The following is an 18,436-nucleotide window of genomic DNA, read 5'->3' as shown; positions in this document are numbered from 1 at the left end:
CTCGTTCTGATTGAACCCTAACTATTAAAATGAATCGCAGCGCATTTACATAGATTTATCCATTAAACAATGGAAGGCGAGCTATCTATAGAACACGTACTTATCGAGATAACTGAGGTAAAGGACCTGAATGTTGAGTGCGGTTTCCAAATTCGTAACGGTATGACAAGGAAAGCTGTGTACATGTTTTGGCAAACTCAGTATTTCACGTGAGCTGTGTACACGTTTAGGCTAAATCAGTATGACACAGTAAGCTATGTTCCATGTTGAGGTGAAATCAATATTACACAGTAAGCTCAGTTCCTTGTTGAGCCAAAATCAGTATTACACCGTAAGCACTGTTCCGTCTTGAGCCAAACTCGGCATTACACGGTAAACTCTGTTCTATGTTTCGCCGAACTCAGTATTACACGGTACTCTCTGATCCTTGTTGAGCTGAACTCGGTATTACACGGTAACATCTGCTTCATGTTGTGCCGAACTCAGTATTACATGGTAAGCTCTGTTCCTTGTTGAGCCGAACTCAGTATTACACGGTAAACTCTGTTCCATGTTGTGCCGAACTCAGTATTACATGGTAAGCTCTGTTCCTTGTTGAGCCGAACTCAGTATTACACGGTAAACTCTGTTCCATGTTGAGCCTAACTCAGTATTACATGGTAAGCTCTGTTCCTTGTTGAGCCGAACTCAGTATTACACGCTAAGCTCTGTACACGTTTTGGCAAACTCAGTATTACACAGTAAGCTCTGTACACGTTTATGCTCACTCAGTATTACACAGTAAGCTCTGTACACGTTTATGCTCACTCAGTATTACACAGTAAGCTCTGTACACGTTTCGGCGAACTCAGTATTACACGGAAAGCTCTGTACACGTTTATGCTAACTCGGTATTACACGGTAAGCTCTGTTCATTGTTGAGCCAAACTCAATATTACATGGTAAGCTCTGTACTTGTTTCGTCTAACTCAGTATTACACGGTAAGCACCCCATCGCAAAGACGTTAAATTTGGTGTCCCATCTGCTATCATTATTTGGTGAACCCTTTGGATCCCTCGGCCTCCACCAAGTTCGTGAGGAGTGGGCGAGTTATCGCCAGCATCCTGAACCAAATACAAAGTTGTTCCACCTTCAGTCCAACATCTGGCCCGACCTGACCAGCCCATGGGTTAATTAAACGGGGATCACACCACGTCCGACGTTCCTTAACCACGCCAACAATCATGTTTACCACAATGACTGGATATTCAAATTCACCTCCAGGGTGTCCTCGCAAACACCGAGTGACCCGGTGAGGTCACCTTGAGTGACACACCTGGCCTCGAGACCCCCCAAGCGTGCACACATCGGTGTTTCATCCCAAGATTATTACCGGTTTGTTTTCTGTTTCATCCCAAGATTGTTACCGGTTTGTTTTCTGTTTCATCTCAAGATTATTACCGGTTTATTGGACACATTTTGCAGACGAGATACAAAACGTGAAGGAACACGCTCGGAGTTACTGAATTATTCAAACACGAGTGTCATGGGGTTTACTCGGGTTATACTTAACAACAAAAGATTCGTTCAGTAGCCCCGTTGGAAGGTCACAACCCAGACTCCAACACAAGGTTGTTGTTCATCGTGGTGATCCCCACCCCGGTAGTGTTCGTCCTGATAGGTGCTAGCTCACACGAGTCAGCAGGGCCGGTGTTTACACGACAAACGACAAACGACAGAAGTTGGGCGTGGTGGAGGCGTGCACAGGCGTCTCCTTGCATCCAGGTGTGCTCAGGTAAACATTTGTGCGTCCTTGATTGCAACTCTCCGGACCTACTCACATCACTGCGGGGGCGTTGGGCCATCCAAGCAGCACAGAAGGTATTCCGAAGCCCCATTCGTGAGTCTTCTTGGTCGAGACAACAAGAACGTTCGATTGTTTCTGTTTATGAATGAAATTGAGAATCTAACAATAATAATAATAATTATTATTATTATAATAGAAACAGAGCAATGTATTCACAAAATGGCAGTACTGCTAGACAGTGTTCCTGGAAAGCCGTTCAGTTCCTCGATAGCCTTGTAACAGCTACTTTGCAGCTACCATTGTCCAAATTCTTTGTAGACGTCTATTTATTACGTACGCGATATCGGGGAGAATTTTTGGGAGACCTCACCGTGCGCTTCATACTGTACGTGCCTCTTCCCTTTCCTTTTTATCTCGATTTTTATCCAAAATTTATTTTTATCCAAAATTTATTAGATCGTTCATATACTCTCATCTGCATATACAAATTTATCCAAAATTTATTAGCCCCTTTCATATACTCTCTCCTTATTTTCCTCAATTGTGAAAAAAAATCTTCATTCCTTCCGTGCTGATGTATAAATTTATATGGACCATCTTTCCCAAATATCCATAAACTGGACTCCCTTTTCTTCTTTTTATTCTCAATTTCATCCACTGCACCCCCAAAACAATTAATCACCCCCCCCATCTTCCCCAACAATCTTGTTTTGTGACTCATAAAGACGAAAGGCTGATACTGATTGGCCGGTTTGGAAAGTGGGCGGTTCTTCAAGCTGCGAGCTGTTGAAAGGAGGTCGTGTCCTTGGGGGGGAAAATTTTCCAAACCGATGTTGTTTAACAAGTTCCTTCTCAATCTCTCATGGTGCAAATTCTGGTGAGAATGTTGCCATTTTTGAGTGCCACTGGTTAAAAAAACCCCCCAAAAAACGACCATCATTGTGGAAATAAATCCATTAAAAGGGGAGAATACGCTTGCTTTCGACCTGTAACTTGTGTACATAGGCTGGCAGGATCTACCTGGAGGAACACACGCCTCCATGAGCTTAGCTTGGGTTTGAATCCCAACCCAGGTATAAAGTGTGACCCCTGTGTTTCACAGACAGGGCTATTCCTAAATCTGTGCGCCGTACCTCGGATGGACGGTTAAGCCGGTGTCCTCTTGTCCACCGGCGTTGCATGGTGGTCGTTACAGATCCCATGGTGTCCTTCGCAAGGAATAGGCGAGCTATCTCTGGTTGTATGGGGATTTTCCATGCCGTACTTATTTTTATTCCAAAAATAAAATAAAAAAAAGGAAGAAGAGCGAGAAGGGCACTCGGTAGAGCGCACACCTCTGCCCCGCAATTCTTTCATGCCTGACCCATCCACCACCTGTATATAATATTCCCATTTAAACAGTCCTTTAAGACATTTCCAGAAGCAGGTGCTGCATGGTGGAGCATGCACGTCGATCTGCAATATTGTAATGATGCCAGTGTTGTTTGGCGAGAAACATCTCGTTCAGCATATCATGAGTTTTTATTTACACTTCAGGAAAATGAGAGGCAACCACTGGGAGAACTCACTACAATTGGATATAGCGGTATTTCTGAGAGGGTATGATGCTCTCCTTGCCAAAATTCCACAATCAAACATAACCTTAACCTCCTTACGTCGTAATTGGAGTGTTGTTGGTTTGTAATTCCACCACCGTAGGTAGCCTCATGAGATTTAGTCATCAATGGTTGGTGATCCAAATGAGGGCTACGTTAAAAAGGCACACTGAACAATGCACTGTACCTGTATTCGTAAAGGGCTAAAATCATTTTGTGAGGATAGGTACATTGAGTGCATTGTTTCCATTGAGGGCATCAAGGTCAAGAGTATTTCAATGATATGAAAGACAGGTACCGTTTCTCAACTAACGAGGACATTCTTTGGTGATGATCGAGGATAGTCACATCATTGAATCCACATGGAGGGAGAGAAGTTGCTGGTGAGGAAGAGCAACGAGGAATGGGGGAACGGTAATAGGAACTGAAAAGTAGCAGGTGGAATGAGCTCTTCTGCAGGCTTTTGCAGACCAGATGCATCTGCACCACTTCCCCTGGCCTCCCTGAATAATTATTGACCTCCATGGGGATGCATTTTGTTGGTGTGGGGCTCACTGTAGATTGTTCTGAAGGTGGGTGATTACATCGGTTTCTATTTTCTCCAGGGCTCATCTCCACCCGTTAATGTTCCTGCTGCTGGCCACTTTTGTCGATGGCCTGTTCTGCAACTGCAACGGTATCCAAATGATGAAACGAAGGCTGAGGGAAGGAGGTTAATGGAGAACGGTTAAAATGGATTTCATTGTCGACCTCTTGACCTTGAATCTTTGAGCGAAAATAGTGTTTGGATGAAGTGGAGGGCCTTAAAGAGTCCATGATGAATTTTTTCAGTTTCAGCTTTAATAAAGGCACAATGAGTTGTACTGTTTTCATCTTCCTATGATGAGTCCAAGATGTTACTTCTCGTAACATGAATAGGCAGCTAACGTATTATTTGCAAGGCAGCTTTTACCAAATGCTAAATTTAGGATACACTCGAATTTAGATGCTCTTTTCCATCCTTCCAGCCAAATTTAGCTTCTACAAAAAGCAATGAAAAGGATGTACACACAAGCAATTGCAGCACCAAACTCATTTGAGCCAATCAAGGAAATGAGATTCGAGCGAACTAACTCTGCCAGTCCAACATGAATGCCAAACACTTGGAGCTGTTCTGAGTGAATCTTCCATTTGCCTATTTGTGGTCGTGCAGCCACCCCGAGGAAAGCAAAATTTGGCAGTTACTGCTAAACGGAACATCTGTGATGCTTTGTTTCTTTGGTTATTTTATCCTTCCAAACAGCACTCTTATAATGTGGAAACTTGAAAACGAATGGCATATAATTAATCATCCATTGTAAAAGATATTGGACTCTGGAGGTTGTTATGGAGTATCAAAAGGATGCTTTTTGTTTGATAAACTCATTGTTTCTTTCCGAGAAGGTAAGGAACGTAAATAAATCGGTTAAGATTAGCTAAAGTGTGTGTGTGTGTGTGTGTGTGTGTGTGTGTGTGTGTGTGTGTGTGTGTGTGTGTGTGTGTGTGTGTGTGTGTGTGTGTGTGTGTGTGTGTGTGTTTGTGTGTGTGTGTGTGTGTGTGTGTGTGTGTGATATATTATCATCAATGGGTTATCAAGATAAGATAAATAAAGTGATGTGTATACCGTACACCCAATGATGACTCCATATACCTCTACTTCCTCCAATATGGATCAGCTCATTATCATTCATCCCAACTCTTTACCTCATCTGCCATTATTTCAACTGTCACTATGCTAGCTGGCTGGGTGTTGGCTCTGCAACAACTAACCATGCCATTGTAGCAAAAGCCTTTTGTGACTCTGTGTGCCTGACCCAATCTCCATACTTCTGAACCTGGATTTCTGCAACTGCGATCGCCTCCCTGTTTGACATAGTAATGACGAAATTTCCAACCAATCACATCTGTTCCTCTTCTGCCCATTTTGGCTCTTCTGACTTTCTTGTCAAAGCCCATATCTCTCTGGCTATTACAAGGGAGCAACATCAATGATGCAGAATATGTGTCCACATAGGACAACAAGTAGGGCCTGCAATCTAGCCTCTTACAAAAGGATTGGGCCACCATCTCCACAGCATCTGATATGAATTCTGCCTGAAGGCACTTTCACAAAAGATTACCCTTTCTCATGCACCGATTTATCCCATCCTTCCTGCAGCTATCCTATCCATCCTCTCAGTCATTGTACACTAAATCTTGCAGAAAGGCGGTTACGGTCAAAAAGCTGGCTTTCTCAAAATGGAAAGCTAATCCAACTGCGGGCAACAATAGTACATTCTAAAAGGTTCGCAACAAGTGTGTCCATCCTGAAACATGCCAGAAAACAGCATCGAACAAATCTCAAAGTTGAACTTTCCGATGTCTCTCCTTCTTCCGAGTCATGGTGGTACTTTGTCAAGTCTGTCTGTCCCTGGTGTATGTTCCTCCTCCATCCCCTCCCTCACGTCAAATATTAGAGAACCAACTCAGCGCCATCAAGTCTGGCATTTCACTTGGGCCAATTGGCAGGGACTTCAAGTAGCCATCAAACTTCTAGACTGGTCTCCCATCTCTACTTCCTCCGACATCAACTCGTCCTGGGAATTCTTTCATAGAAATTTGCTCTCTCTCATGCACAGATTTATCCCATCTCATATTCAGTTGTCCTACACCTCGTCCAGCCCATGGTACACTGAAGCTTGTGGCGAGGCAGTTGTCCTGAAACAACTTGCCTTTGCCTCATGGAAGGTGAATCCAACTGGAGGCAATCTCAGTTCCTTCCACAAAGCTCAGAACAAGTTTGTGTCTTCCCTCAGGAGAGCCAGAAAACAACATCTTTATAATCTCAAGTCTGAACTCTCAAACATCTCTCCCTCCTCCAAATCCTGGTGGCATCTAATCATATCTGTTTCTGGTGTATGTCCCCCCTCCACCCCCTCCCTTTCCTCAAATGGCTGCACTGCTGACACTGCACATGAAAAGGCCGAATGCCTAAACTCCATGTTTGCTTCTAAATCTTGTGTCCCAAACACATCGCTTTCTGTACCCACTTTACCCAGTCACACCCAGCTGTTCCTGGACTCTGTGTCCTTTTCTCCTGACAAAGTGGAGAGTTTGCTGTCAAACCTCAAATCAGATTCTGCAACCGGTCCTGATGGCATCAGTCCACGTGTCCTATAAACTTGTTCTGCTGCTCCTGCTCACCCGCTCTCTGTTCTATTCACCCTCTCATTTGTTCAAAGTCATCTGACATCTGCTTGGAAATCTGCTACCATCACTGCCCTGCATAACAAAGGTGCAAAAACAGATCCCTATAACTACAGACCAATCAGCCTTCTCCCAATCATCAGCAAGGTGATGGAATCCATCATCGCTTCAGACATTAAATCCTTCCTCTTCTCCAATGGCTTGATTTCCAATCATAAATTTGGATTCAGACCAGGTCACTCTACCAGAATATGCTGCTTCTGCTCTCCCAACAATGGATGGAGGTCCTCAATGCCAGACATGAAATCAAGCCATCTCCCTAGACATATCGTGTGCTTTTGACATGGTCTGGCACTCTGCCCTGCTCACCAAACTCTCTTCCTGTCATATCAAAGGACATCTTTATTCATGGCTCATAGACTTCCTCTCCTGTCGCAGCCAACGTGTGACCTTTTATGGATTTCTGTCATGCACTCTTCCTGTCCAGGATGGAATTCATTGAGGCAGTGTTCCTCAAGGCAGTGTTCTATTAAAGATGGCCCTGTTATTTTTCTGGTTTTCATTAATGATCCCTCTGACTCTGGAAAAATCCTCTTTCTCCACCCTCTGTCTTTTGCTGATGACTCCATCTGTCATCCCACAGACCGGCAAGTTGCAGCGTTTTCACTCTCTTCAGATCTGGATAAAATCAAAAGCTAATCCAACATATGGAACATATCTTTCAACCCTGACAAATCTCACACTCTCAGTGTCTCTCCGAAAGGACTGTGTGGACCACCCCCCCCCCCCATCTACTTTTTCAACAATCCTCTTGAAGAAGTCCTTTCATTCGAGCTTCTGGGTATCACTATCTGCCATGATCTTTCCTGAGAAAGCCACATTTCCAAGCTGGCCTCCAAAGCCAGTCTCCAACTGGGCATCCTCCATCATGCAAAGTCCTTCCTTGGCACATTTGAGCTCCTGACCACATACAAAGATTTCGTCTGCAGCATCATGGAGTACTCCGTTCTGGGCTGGTGTTCCTGCTTCTCACCTTTGTCGGCTTAATGCTGTGGAAACCAAGGCATTTAGGATCATTGTCTCCCGTGAGGAGGCTGAGTCTTTGGGTCTGTCACTCTCTCACCATAGGCAGGATGGTGGTCTTTCTGTCTTCTGCAATCTCCTCTCTGGCCTTGCACCCCCCCCCCTGCTCTGTCTGCGATATGTCCCCCCCAATGTTTCTGCAGGGCACTCAAGGTCTGCCCGCAACCCTCTTCTGGTAAAACTACCAAAATCAAGAATCACTGCTCACCTTCACTCTTTCGTTGCTTTTTTTTTCCCACCTTTGGAACAAACTCCCACACTCTCTTCAATCCCACTCTTCCCTCCAGGTCACCAAAACAGCTGTTCACCCCCATCTTTTATCTTTCCCCATCCAAAACCACAATCTTTTCTATCCCCGCTAATACACCCAAACCACCTCCTTCAAATTCCCTGCTCTCCTTCCTGAAAGTCCCTGTAGTGTCCATCTTGTTTACCCTGTGTACCCCGCCTCATCCCTTTTCCTTCCACAGATCTCATCATGTCTCTGTTCCGCACTGTTTTATCCTTCCCTCTCCCCCATCCCTCCCCCTTCCCCCTCTTGTTGTACGTTCTGTGCATTAGCTCTCGTACGAGCGTCAATAGTGTATGCAAAATAAAAAACAAAAACAAAATAAAAAACTCCCCCCTCCTCTGTCCCCCTCCTCTCTCCCTCCCCTCTCTTGCCCTTCTCTCTCCCCCCTCCTCTCTCCCTTCTCTTGCCCCCCTTTCACCCCCCTCTCTCACCCCCTCTCTCGCCCTTCTCTCTCCCCCTCCTCTCTCCCCTCTCTTGCCCCCTTTCACCCCCCTCTCTCACCCTTCTCTCTCCCCTCCTCTCTCCTTTCTCGCTCCCCCTCCTCTCGCCCTTCTCTCCCCCTCCTCTCTCCCTTATCTCTCTTGCCACCCTCCTCTGTCCCCCCTCCTCTGTCCCCCCTCCTCTGTCCCCCCTCCTCTGTCCCCCCTCCTCTGTCCCTCCCCTCTCTTGCCCTTCTCTCTCCCCCCTCCTCTCTCCCTTCTCTTTTTTTTTTTTGTATACCTTGGTCGAGGCTCGTATGAGAGCTAACACACAACTCACAGCAAGGAGGCATGAGACAAGAGGGGTGGGAGTGGAAGGGACAAAACAGTGGGGAACAGACACATTAGGTGAACTGTGGAAGGGAGAGGGATGGGGATGGGACGGGGAACATGGCGAAGAGAAGATGGACATTACAGGGACTTTCAGGAAGGAAAGCAGGGGAATTGAAGGAAGTGGGCTTGGGTGGATTATCGGGGGTAGAAAAGATCGAGGATTTGGATGGGGGAAGATAAGAGGTGGTGGGGAACAGCTGTTTTAAAAGCCTGGAGGGAAGAATGGGAAAGAATAGAGTGAGGAAGTTTATTCCAAAGGCGGGAAAAAAGAGGAATGAAAGAGTGAAGATGAGCAGTGATTTTGGTAGTTTTACCAGAAGGGGGTTGTTGGCGGACCTTGAGCGCCCTGTGGAAATGTGGTGGGGACAAATCGCAGAAAGAGCAAGGGGGGCATGGCTGGAGAGGAGTCGGTAGAAGACAGAAAGACCACCGACCAACATGTGGTGATTGAGTGAGAGGCCCAAAGACTCAGCTTCATTGCGGGAGATGCCGATGATCTTAAATGCCCTGGTTTCGACAGCGTGAAGCTGAGAAAGGTGGGAGGCAGGAGCACCAGCCCAGAGGGGAGAGCAGTACTCCATCAGGCTACGGACAAAAGCTTTGTAAGTGGTTAGGAGCTCAAGAGGGCTGAGGAAGGACTTTGCACGACGGAGGATTCCCAGTCGGCGACTGGCTTTTGAGGCGAGGTTGGAAATGTGACTTTCCCAGGAAAGGTCATGGCAGATAGTGAGACCCAGAAGCTTGAAAGAAAAGACTTCTTCCAGAGGATTGTTGAGAAAGTGGATGGGGGGGGGTTTCTAAACGGTCCTTTCGAAGAGACATAGTGAGAGTGTGAGATTTGTCTGGATTGAAAGACATGTTCCACGTGTTGGACCAGTTTGTGATTTTATCCAGATCTGCAGTGAGCGAAGAAGCTGCTGCTTGCCGGTCTGAGGGATGACAGATGGTACGGCAGAGGGTGGAGTCGTCGGCAAAGAGAAATAGAGGATTTTCCAGAGAGTCCGAGAGATCATTGATGAAAACCAGAAAAGGAACAGGGCCCAGAACGCTACCTTGAGGAACTCCAGCCTGCACAGGAAGAGGGGATGAAAGAACTCCATTTAGGGCCACACGTTGACTGCGACAGGAGAGGAAGTCTGCGAGCCATGAGTGGAGATGGCCTTGAATACCATGGGAAGAGAGTTTGGTGAGTAGTGCAGGGTGCCAGACTGTCAAAAGCATGTGATATGTCCAGGGATACAGCTCGGATTTCCTGTCTGGCATTGAGGACCTCCATCCATTGATGGGAGAGCAGAAGCAGCATATTCAGGGTAGAGTGACCTTGTCTGAAACCAAATTGATGATTGGAAATCAAGCCATTGGAGAAGAGGAAGGATTTCATGTCTGAAGCGATGATTGATTGATTGACTTGCTCCCCCTCTCACCCCCTCTCTCGCCCTTCTCTCCCCCCTCCTCTCTCTCCTCTCTTGCCCCCCCTTTCACCCCCCTCTCTCACCCTTCTCTTTCCCCCTCCTCTCTCCCTTCTCGCTCCCCCTCCTCTCGCCCGTCTCTCCCCCCTCCTCTCTCCCTCCCCTCTCTTGCCACCCCCTCTCACCCCTCCTCTCTCCCCCTCCTCTGTCCCCCTCCCCTCTCTTGCCCCCTCACCCCCTCTCTCGCCCTTCTCTCGCCCCCTCTCTCCCCCTCCTCTCTCCCCCTCCTCTCTCCCCTCTCCTCTCTCCCCCTCCTCTCTCCCCCTCCTCTCTCCCCCTCCTCTCTCCCCCTCCTCTCTCTCCCCCTCCTCTCTCCCCCCTCCTCTCTCATCCCTCTCTCTGTAAATGTATTCACAAATGTCTACCAAGCACAACGATTAATTCCAACCTTGGGGAAAAAACAGCTTTCAAACCCTTGGGAAACAGCTGTTTCCCTCGGGAAAATTCAAACCTTGGGTTTAATTAATAATTTGAATAATAATCAAACGTTGGGAGTTTGGCACATACCCAGGTATGGCACACACCCAGAGAAAGGCACATACCCAGGTCCCCAGTGTCGATTGTGACGTCCTACCAAACGAAGAAGAAGAATTGTGGGGTCAATCCTTCAAAAAAAAATAAAAAAATTAAATAAACATTAATTGTGACGTCATTCGTGATATCATAGCACCAAGCTGTTCATCATTGGTTCACAGATACATGGCCGTAACTTGGGAACCGCTCATCCGATCGATATAAAACTCAAAGGCACATCCGCGGGTCCCTGGCAATATTCCTGGCAAGTTTCAATCCGATTGGACCGGTGGTCGTCCGGTTATAAATAATTTTGGAAAAAATTGGCATGATAAGGTGAGAAGGTGGACCGACACCTTCAGCTGCCATATATACACCTTTTCAACACTGAAAAAGCAGTAAAATGGCCGTAACTTGGGAACCGCTCGTCCGATCGATATCAAACCTCGAAAAGGCACATCCGCGGGTCCCCGGCAATATTCCTGGCAAGTTTCAATGAGATCGGCCTGGCAGTCGTCGAGAAATGGCGGTCGCAGACAAACAGACAGACACACACACAGAGATTGCTGGAATTATAGATACGTTTTAAGCCTACCTACTAGTTTTTGAATTCGTTTTCAAGCCTACCAGCTCTTTGTTCATTGTTCATTGAAGCATCACTCTCCCCTTTGTGGACCGGGGTCCTAGGGTCACATCTTATTCCTGGATTTATGTGAAATTTCAAGCTTTATATTATATTTTTGGCATTTCCAACAATGAAAATGAAGTGCAATGATAATCTATTCTCATGAGAATTGTAGTTTAATAATTGAATTATACTGCTGTATTTGTAATTTGAGGTGTCTGTTATTTTGTTTTTGTCTTTTTGAGTTCTATGCATGGAGATCAAAACCGGTGGTTATACTCTAGTGCAGGGTGTGCAGTGCACGGGGAGTTTTTAGGCAGTTAAGAAAAATCCTGGGGGTTTCATGTGAGAGGAGCACACAAATTTTCTCGATGCATGTAAAGGGGTATTGTATAATGACATTCTTGGTGAGAAGGCATATTTTAAGTCATAATAACAATGGAGAGTTTATAGAACATGACAAGTCTGAAGACGACGATGGTTCACGAGCAGTATTTGACGATGTAGATTGTTTCAGAAGTCAAGGATGAGACAACGTGATAATGTTTGACCAAGTTATAAAAATGATCAACATGATCTAGTACGAGTGACAGGTTATGAGCTGAAAAATGTCGAAAACCCGGTTTCGTTCAACAACTTTAAAAATTTGACCTTTGCATAACCTTTAAAGGTCACAAAACAATGTTGTGGACATTAAAATAAGGAAACAGGATACGTGCTATAGCTTATTGGAGTTAGTTCGTCGAAGAAGGTCGAAAACCCGGTTTGATTCCTACTACTTTGAAAATTTGACCTTTGTGAACTTTAAAGGTCAAAGGTCAAGGATTATGACCTTTGGTGCAAAACTTCCTCTGGAACATTCCAGGAACAATATAACGTCATATAGGCTATATGGCATTTTGCACTCCTCGGATTATCCATACTTTGATGAAATTAGCGTAAAAACAAACTTGAAGCAGGCATCACGGGCAAGGTGTTCGAGATAGAGCAAAATGGTTTCAAGACTTTAGGTGGGGAATGACCTCAAGACTATGCATAAAAAATATTGTCAACCTAGCTCTCAAAGTTTGGGTGGTCGTATGATTTTTATGTCAAAATTCGCAATTTTCTAAGTTCGTGACCTTGTGACCTTGACCTTGGGACGAAAATGAAAAATCGAGCTCCGTGGGGCTATGCAGGTGCCATTGGGCTAACCAAATACCGAAACCCCAGTCAGATTCGACAAACCCCTCGGAGAAGATAATTTTTTACGTCAAAATTCGCAATTTTCTAAGTTCGTGACCTTGGGACGAAAATGAAAAATTGAGCTCTGTGGGGCTATGCAGGTGCCATTGGGATAACCAAATACCGAAACCCCTGTCAGATTTGACAAACCCCCTCGGAGAAGATGCAAATTGAAATCGGCTACCCCCTAAAAACACATGTTTTTTGGACGTGGCTCTGCCCATAATGGGCGCACCACGCCCATTCTCAGGAAAACACAACTAGATCATGATATAAACCTCCCACCAAAATTTTATCAGAATCGGATCAAAACCCATGGAGCTATGCTCGGGACAGACAGACAGACAGACAGACAGACAGACAGACAGACAGACAAGCCGGTAGGCGGACATGGGTAGTCGACCACCCAATAGAACCCGACGTGATGGGCCCGTTCAATGGGGAATGACCGGAGGATTAAGCACAAGAAAATTCATGATTCTCGCTTCAAGGGTTAATGCTGCAGATTGTTTTTTTCGTTAAAATAGTCCCACATTTAGAGGTTTTTTGGCCGTTGCTAGGCAACGGTGGTGTCCATAACAACGGTTCTCATTTGCACACAACTTGGACATGGTATGAACCTCCCAACCAAGTTTCATCGAAATCACCATTGTATTAATGGAGCACTGGACCGAACAGATGGACAGACAGACAAACAAGCCGGTAGGTGGACATGGGTAGTCTACTACCCAAAATAACCTGACGCGATGGGCCCATTTGATGGGGAATGACCTGAGGATTAACCACAAGAAAATTCATGATTCTAGCTTCAAGGGTTAACGTTGCAGATTGTTTTTTCGTTAAAATACCCCCACATTTTGAGGTTTTTCAGTCGTTGCTAGGCAACGGAGGGGTCCATGGAAACCGTTCTTTCTCACACATAACTGGGACATACCATGAACCTACCATACCAGTTTCATGTATATCTGACTCATAGTCTCTGAGATATAACGAACTTCGTTTGTTTTAATTGTTTTCGACCAGGGTTCATTCAAAGTCTATCTTCTCCGACAGTTTTCATAGGATCCGGCTGGAAATTTTTGACAATATGGCTGAATCTACTGCCCACAGTCGCTCGTGGCCGATTTTTGATTTTCGAAAAAATAATTTTTTAATGATTTTTCAAAATTTCAAAGTCCCGTTGCTCGGCAACGGTGGTGTCCATAGCAACGGTTTTCATTTGCACACAACTTGGTCATGGTATGAACCGACCAACCAAGTTTCATCGAAATCGCTATTGTATTAATGGAGCACTGGACCAGACAGACAGACAGACAGACAGACAGACAGACAGACAGACAGACAGACAGACAGACAGACAAACATATCGACGGAAATACTGATAATAAGGGTAGATCAAATTAAAAAAAAAATTTTTTTTGAATTTTTTTTCGACTGGATCGACTACCATACAGACAGACAGACAGACACAGATACTCACACAACAATAACGAATATAGTGGTCACTTATTTTTGTGAAAATATTTTTTCATGAACCAATCAATACACAGTGTTCATTTTTAGGTCATCTCTTCGAGCATGACCTAATAATATTGATGTTGAGAGGAAAGGTGACGATCCGTCCGTCCGTCCACAATGAAGTTGAAGCGGGAGATCTGGTCATTAGTGATCCTGATAGAGGTCGATAAGACGTACACGATGATATGACTTTCAAGGTCACGAGGCCTTTGAAGTTGCGAAAATGACGATTTTCAAATTCTATCTCCTCCGCCATTTCTCAAGCGATCTTGAATTTGATTGCAGCATATGAATCTATGGGACAATATCTAAATTTTGATCAGGACGGATTTTCGATATTCGCTTTCATTTTCATGTCACGTGACTTCAAAGTTGGCAAAAATGCGAAAATGACGATTTTAAAAATCTATCTGCTCCTACATTTCTCAAGCAATCTTGAATTTTATTGTGGCATATGAATCTATGGGACAATATCTAAATTTGGTCTGGCCGGATTTTCGATATTCGCTTTCGTTTTCGTGTCACGTGACTTGAAAGTTGGCAAAAAATTCGAAAATGACGATTTTCATGCGAAAATGATGATTTTCAAAATCTATCTCCTACATTTCTCAAGCGATCTTGAATTTGATTGTGGCATATAAATCTATGGGACAATGTCTAAATTTTGCCAGGCCGGATTTTCGATATTCGCTTTCGTTTTCGCGTCACGTGACTTCAAAGTTTCCAAAAACTGCCCTACCTTCAGGAGGCTATATATTTTCTCGCATAGATGACCGTCACTCCCGCACGGGGGTAATTTTTGTACTTCAATTTTAATTAAAACTAGAACTGCCACTTTATAACTTCTGACAGTGATGACCGGGTACCAAGATGTCCCGCTTTGATCCAACCGCGCTTTGAACGATCACCTGACCCATGATGTCTTCTTTATTCAATTGAATTCAGAATGGGATTAAAAAAAAATTCATTTCAAATCAAATGGCAGACCATGTACTGCATTGGAGTCATCAGAAGGATCCCGAAGAAGAAAAGCAAAGATGGAGTCATTTTGAGGAACCTGGATAGGTTTTGGATTTCAGCTGCTCCTCCTCCACCCTGAAACCTATCCAGGTGCAGCGAAGTGAGCCTTTTTGAAAAAACTAACAATAAAAAAAGAACGCAGATTCAAAACATTAAATAATTCCCGCTGCCAGACCATGCGTCTGATCAGGATGAAATTTAAAACTTATATTCTCATGACTACTAGATCATAATTGTGAAGTTTCACATCTGTTGATGAAGCGGTTCAAGAGAAAGATTTTAAAATATATATATTTTTGTTCAATACAACATGGTTGCGAGACCATGTGACCTATTAATTAATCATGAACACCCTGGTATATATGACCACGTGACGTATGACATTATAAATTTACACTCTGCCTCAAATTGGATAGGGGATCACGTTTGTGAAGTTTTGTGTTATTCGGATAAGCTTCGTTTTTCTCTCAAAGATGGCTGCAAAACCACATGACTCATGATGTCATCATTTTCACACTATATGCAGCAAAAGTGAGATGGTATTTGTGAAGTTTCACGTTGATCGATGAAGTAGTTCAAGAGAGAGAGTTTTAAAAACATTTTCTATCAATTATTCGTGAACACCCTGGTATCCCCAATGCTTGGGGAACGTGTTTGAAGTTTCCCCTCAATCTGTCAAGATGTTCTTAAGAAGAAGAATTTTAAAGGTTTCAGGGTAAAAGCCAGACCTTGTAACCTGACATCATATTTTTGGGTAAAAGCCAGACCTTATGACTGATGACATCATAGGTGGTGAACTTTTTGTTCATCATGGATAAGTGATCATACCTGCAAAGTTTTCACCTTGATTGCTTTAGCTGTTTCGGAGAAGAAGATTTTTGAAGGTTTAAAAAAAAAAAATAAAGGCTGCCAAACTACTTGACCATTGACATCATCAATTTTTTTCTGTTGACCAATTTATCTCCAGATGCCCTTCAATAATGTTCCTACCAATCGGATACAATGTTCTACGTGTCGATTTTTGACTGGAATACCACTTCACCGATTACATCTTGGTTAACAACTCTTATTCCCATGGGGAGTACTTGCCATGTGCCAAGTTTCATTTTTTTTCCATGGTGCCATTTCAAAGGTAGAGGTCCAAACATTTTCCTTTTTCCAACATGACCACCACATCATGTGACGTATGACATCATAATTAGCAGTAAAAGTTAAACAGGAGTAGTTGCTCATTTGGTGAAAATTTTGTGTTAATATGACGAGTGGTTGTGGCGAAAATGCATTTAAAATGTAATAACCCCGAAAAATGCTGGCAGAATAATAATGATGTAGAAAAAAAACAGAAGAAAAACAACAGGTTACCCAACATTTAAGGCTTGGTACCCTAATAAAGTTTTGAAGATGTCTGAAGACAGAAATAAATTAATTCCTGGTTGAACACTGTTTTACTCGGTGTCTATTGCATCACCCCATCTGACACATTACATTCGTTATCCGTGCCTGTTGTTTGTGTTCTTTATAACGTCCTTAAAACAGTAAGTTTCCCATTTTAGAATGATTTTCAATCCTGTTTGACTGCCAGGCAGGCAGACAGAGGAGAGATATTATCTCACTTCTCAATGCGCATGTGTGGTCAGGACAAATTCAGAGCTAAAGTACGGTAAAACGGCAGACTTGTCTTCCTATTCGTGTTCAAAATGTAACATTCAATTTAATTAAGCTGATCATCGATCGTAAACTGATTTTTAAAAAAGAAAGACAGACAGATGGACCGACGTGAACCAATTGTTTTCCCTGCTTTTTGCTTCAAGTGCGCGGGGTAAATACCCCAAAATCTCTGCATGAATACCACAGACATCCGAGAAGTGCAGGAATTATTATACTATAATATCACACCGTTTATGTATTTGTTTAATGTCTATGCAATGCTTAACCACTCGATGGAATAATTTGAAAACTTGTGGTTGTACTTGGGATGTGCACGTGAAGGTTTTCAGCAGAAAAATAATTTGTACTCCCTGATGTGGGACCCCTACTATTTGCTTCATGCTACTGGGTGCTTCACACTAATCGTTTATTTGGTTCATACTATGAGACCAACTGCTGGATGGAATGAGCTTAAAACTAGTGGTTGTACATGTAATCCAATAATCAGGTAATTTGATCAGGTAATCCAATAGGGATACAAGAAAATTGTTAAGTTCAGAGGAACATGTTGTGGCATGATGACTCTTCTTTTAACCTCAAGGTGGCTTCCAACAAAACAGTTTTCCTCATTAGTCGGTGGAGTGCTGTAGAAACGGCCATCTACAGCTGAAGAGAGAAGAGTTAACCTTCGCCACCCCCATCATGATTGTTAGTCATATGTTATTGGTCTGGAAGGATAGTTTAGAAGTTTGCATGCTCAACTTTGAGTTGTATAACCTGGATTTTGAATCCCAACACAGCTATAAACTGTCACTCTGGTATTTTGTACCATATGCAGGGTGATTCATCAATGAGTACACCACCGATCAGATGGATGTTAAGATGGAGGACCCATCTTCAAGTTAGCAGGAGAATTATTTTGTGAGAGAAAAAAAAAATGTGGAACAGAGACATGAGTAGATCTGTGGAAGGGAAAGGGATTGGGTGGGGTACACAGGGTAAACAAAGGTGGACACTTCAGGGACTTTCAGCAAGGAGAGCAGGGAATTTGAAGGAGGTGGGTTTGGGGTGGTTTAATGGGGTAGAAAAAAAAATCGTGGTTTTGGATGGGGGAAGATAAGAGGTGGTGGTGAACAGCTGTTTTGAAGACCTGGAAGGAAGAGTGGGATTGTAGAGAGTGAGGGAGTTTGTTCCAAATATGGGGGAAAAGAGGAATGAAAGCGTGAAGGCGATCAGTGGTTCTTGATTTTGGTAGTTTTACCAGAAGGGGGTTGTGGACAGACCTGGAGTGCTCTGCAGAAATATGCGGGGGGGGGGCTATATCACAGACAGAGCAGGGGAGGGCGAGGCCAGAGAGAGGGCTGCAGAAGACAGAAAGATCACTGACCTGCCTGTGGTGAGAGAGTGAGAGGCCCAAAGACTCAGCCTCATCATGGGAGAGGCCAATGATCCTAAATGCCTTGGTTTCGCCAACATGAAGCCAAGAAAGGTGACAAGTGGGAGCACCAGCACAGAGGGGAGAGCATTACTCCATCAGGCTGCGGACAAAAGCTTTGTATGTGCTCAGGAGCTCAGGTTGGCCAACGATGGACTTTGCACAACGGAGCATGCTCAGTCGGTGACTGGCTTTCTTGGATAGCTTGGAAA

At 44.2% G+C, this 18,436-nt stretch overlaps 1 protein-coding gene across 4 annotated transcripts in view; it reads left to right on the top strand.

Moving 5' to 3' along the window:
- Positions 1-1,737: 1,737 nt before the first annotated feature.
- LOC147032529 (neuronal cell adhesion molecule-like) overlaps positions 1,738-18,436 on the top strand; it is a 486,552-nt gene continuing 469,853 nt past the window's right edge. For all 4 annotated transcript variants that reach the window (XM_085870245.1, XM_085870240.1, XM_085870241.1 and 1 more), the window contains exon 1: positions 1,738-1,861. The gene's annotated coding sequence lies outside the window, so the exon portion shown is untranslated. The remainder of the gene's footprint in view (positions 1,862-18,436) is intronic.

Source organism: Eptatretus burgeri, chromosome 2 (assembly GCF_056783735.1).
Source record: "Eptatretus burgeri isolate ZD-2024b chromosome 2, Ebu_testis_v1, whole genome shotgun sequence".
Classification (NCBI taxonomy): domain Eukaryota; kingdom Metazoa; phylum Chordata; class Myxini; order Myxiniformes; family Myxinidae; genus Eptatretus; species Eptatretus burgeri.
This window is presented reverse-complemented; position numbering and strand designations above follow the sequence as displayed.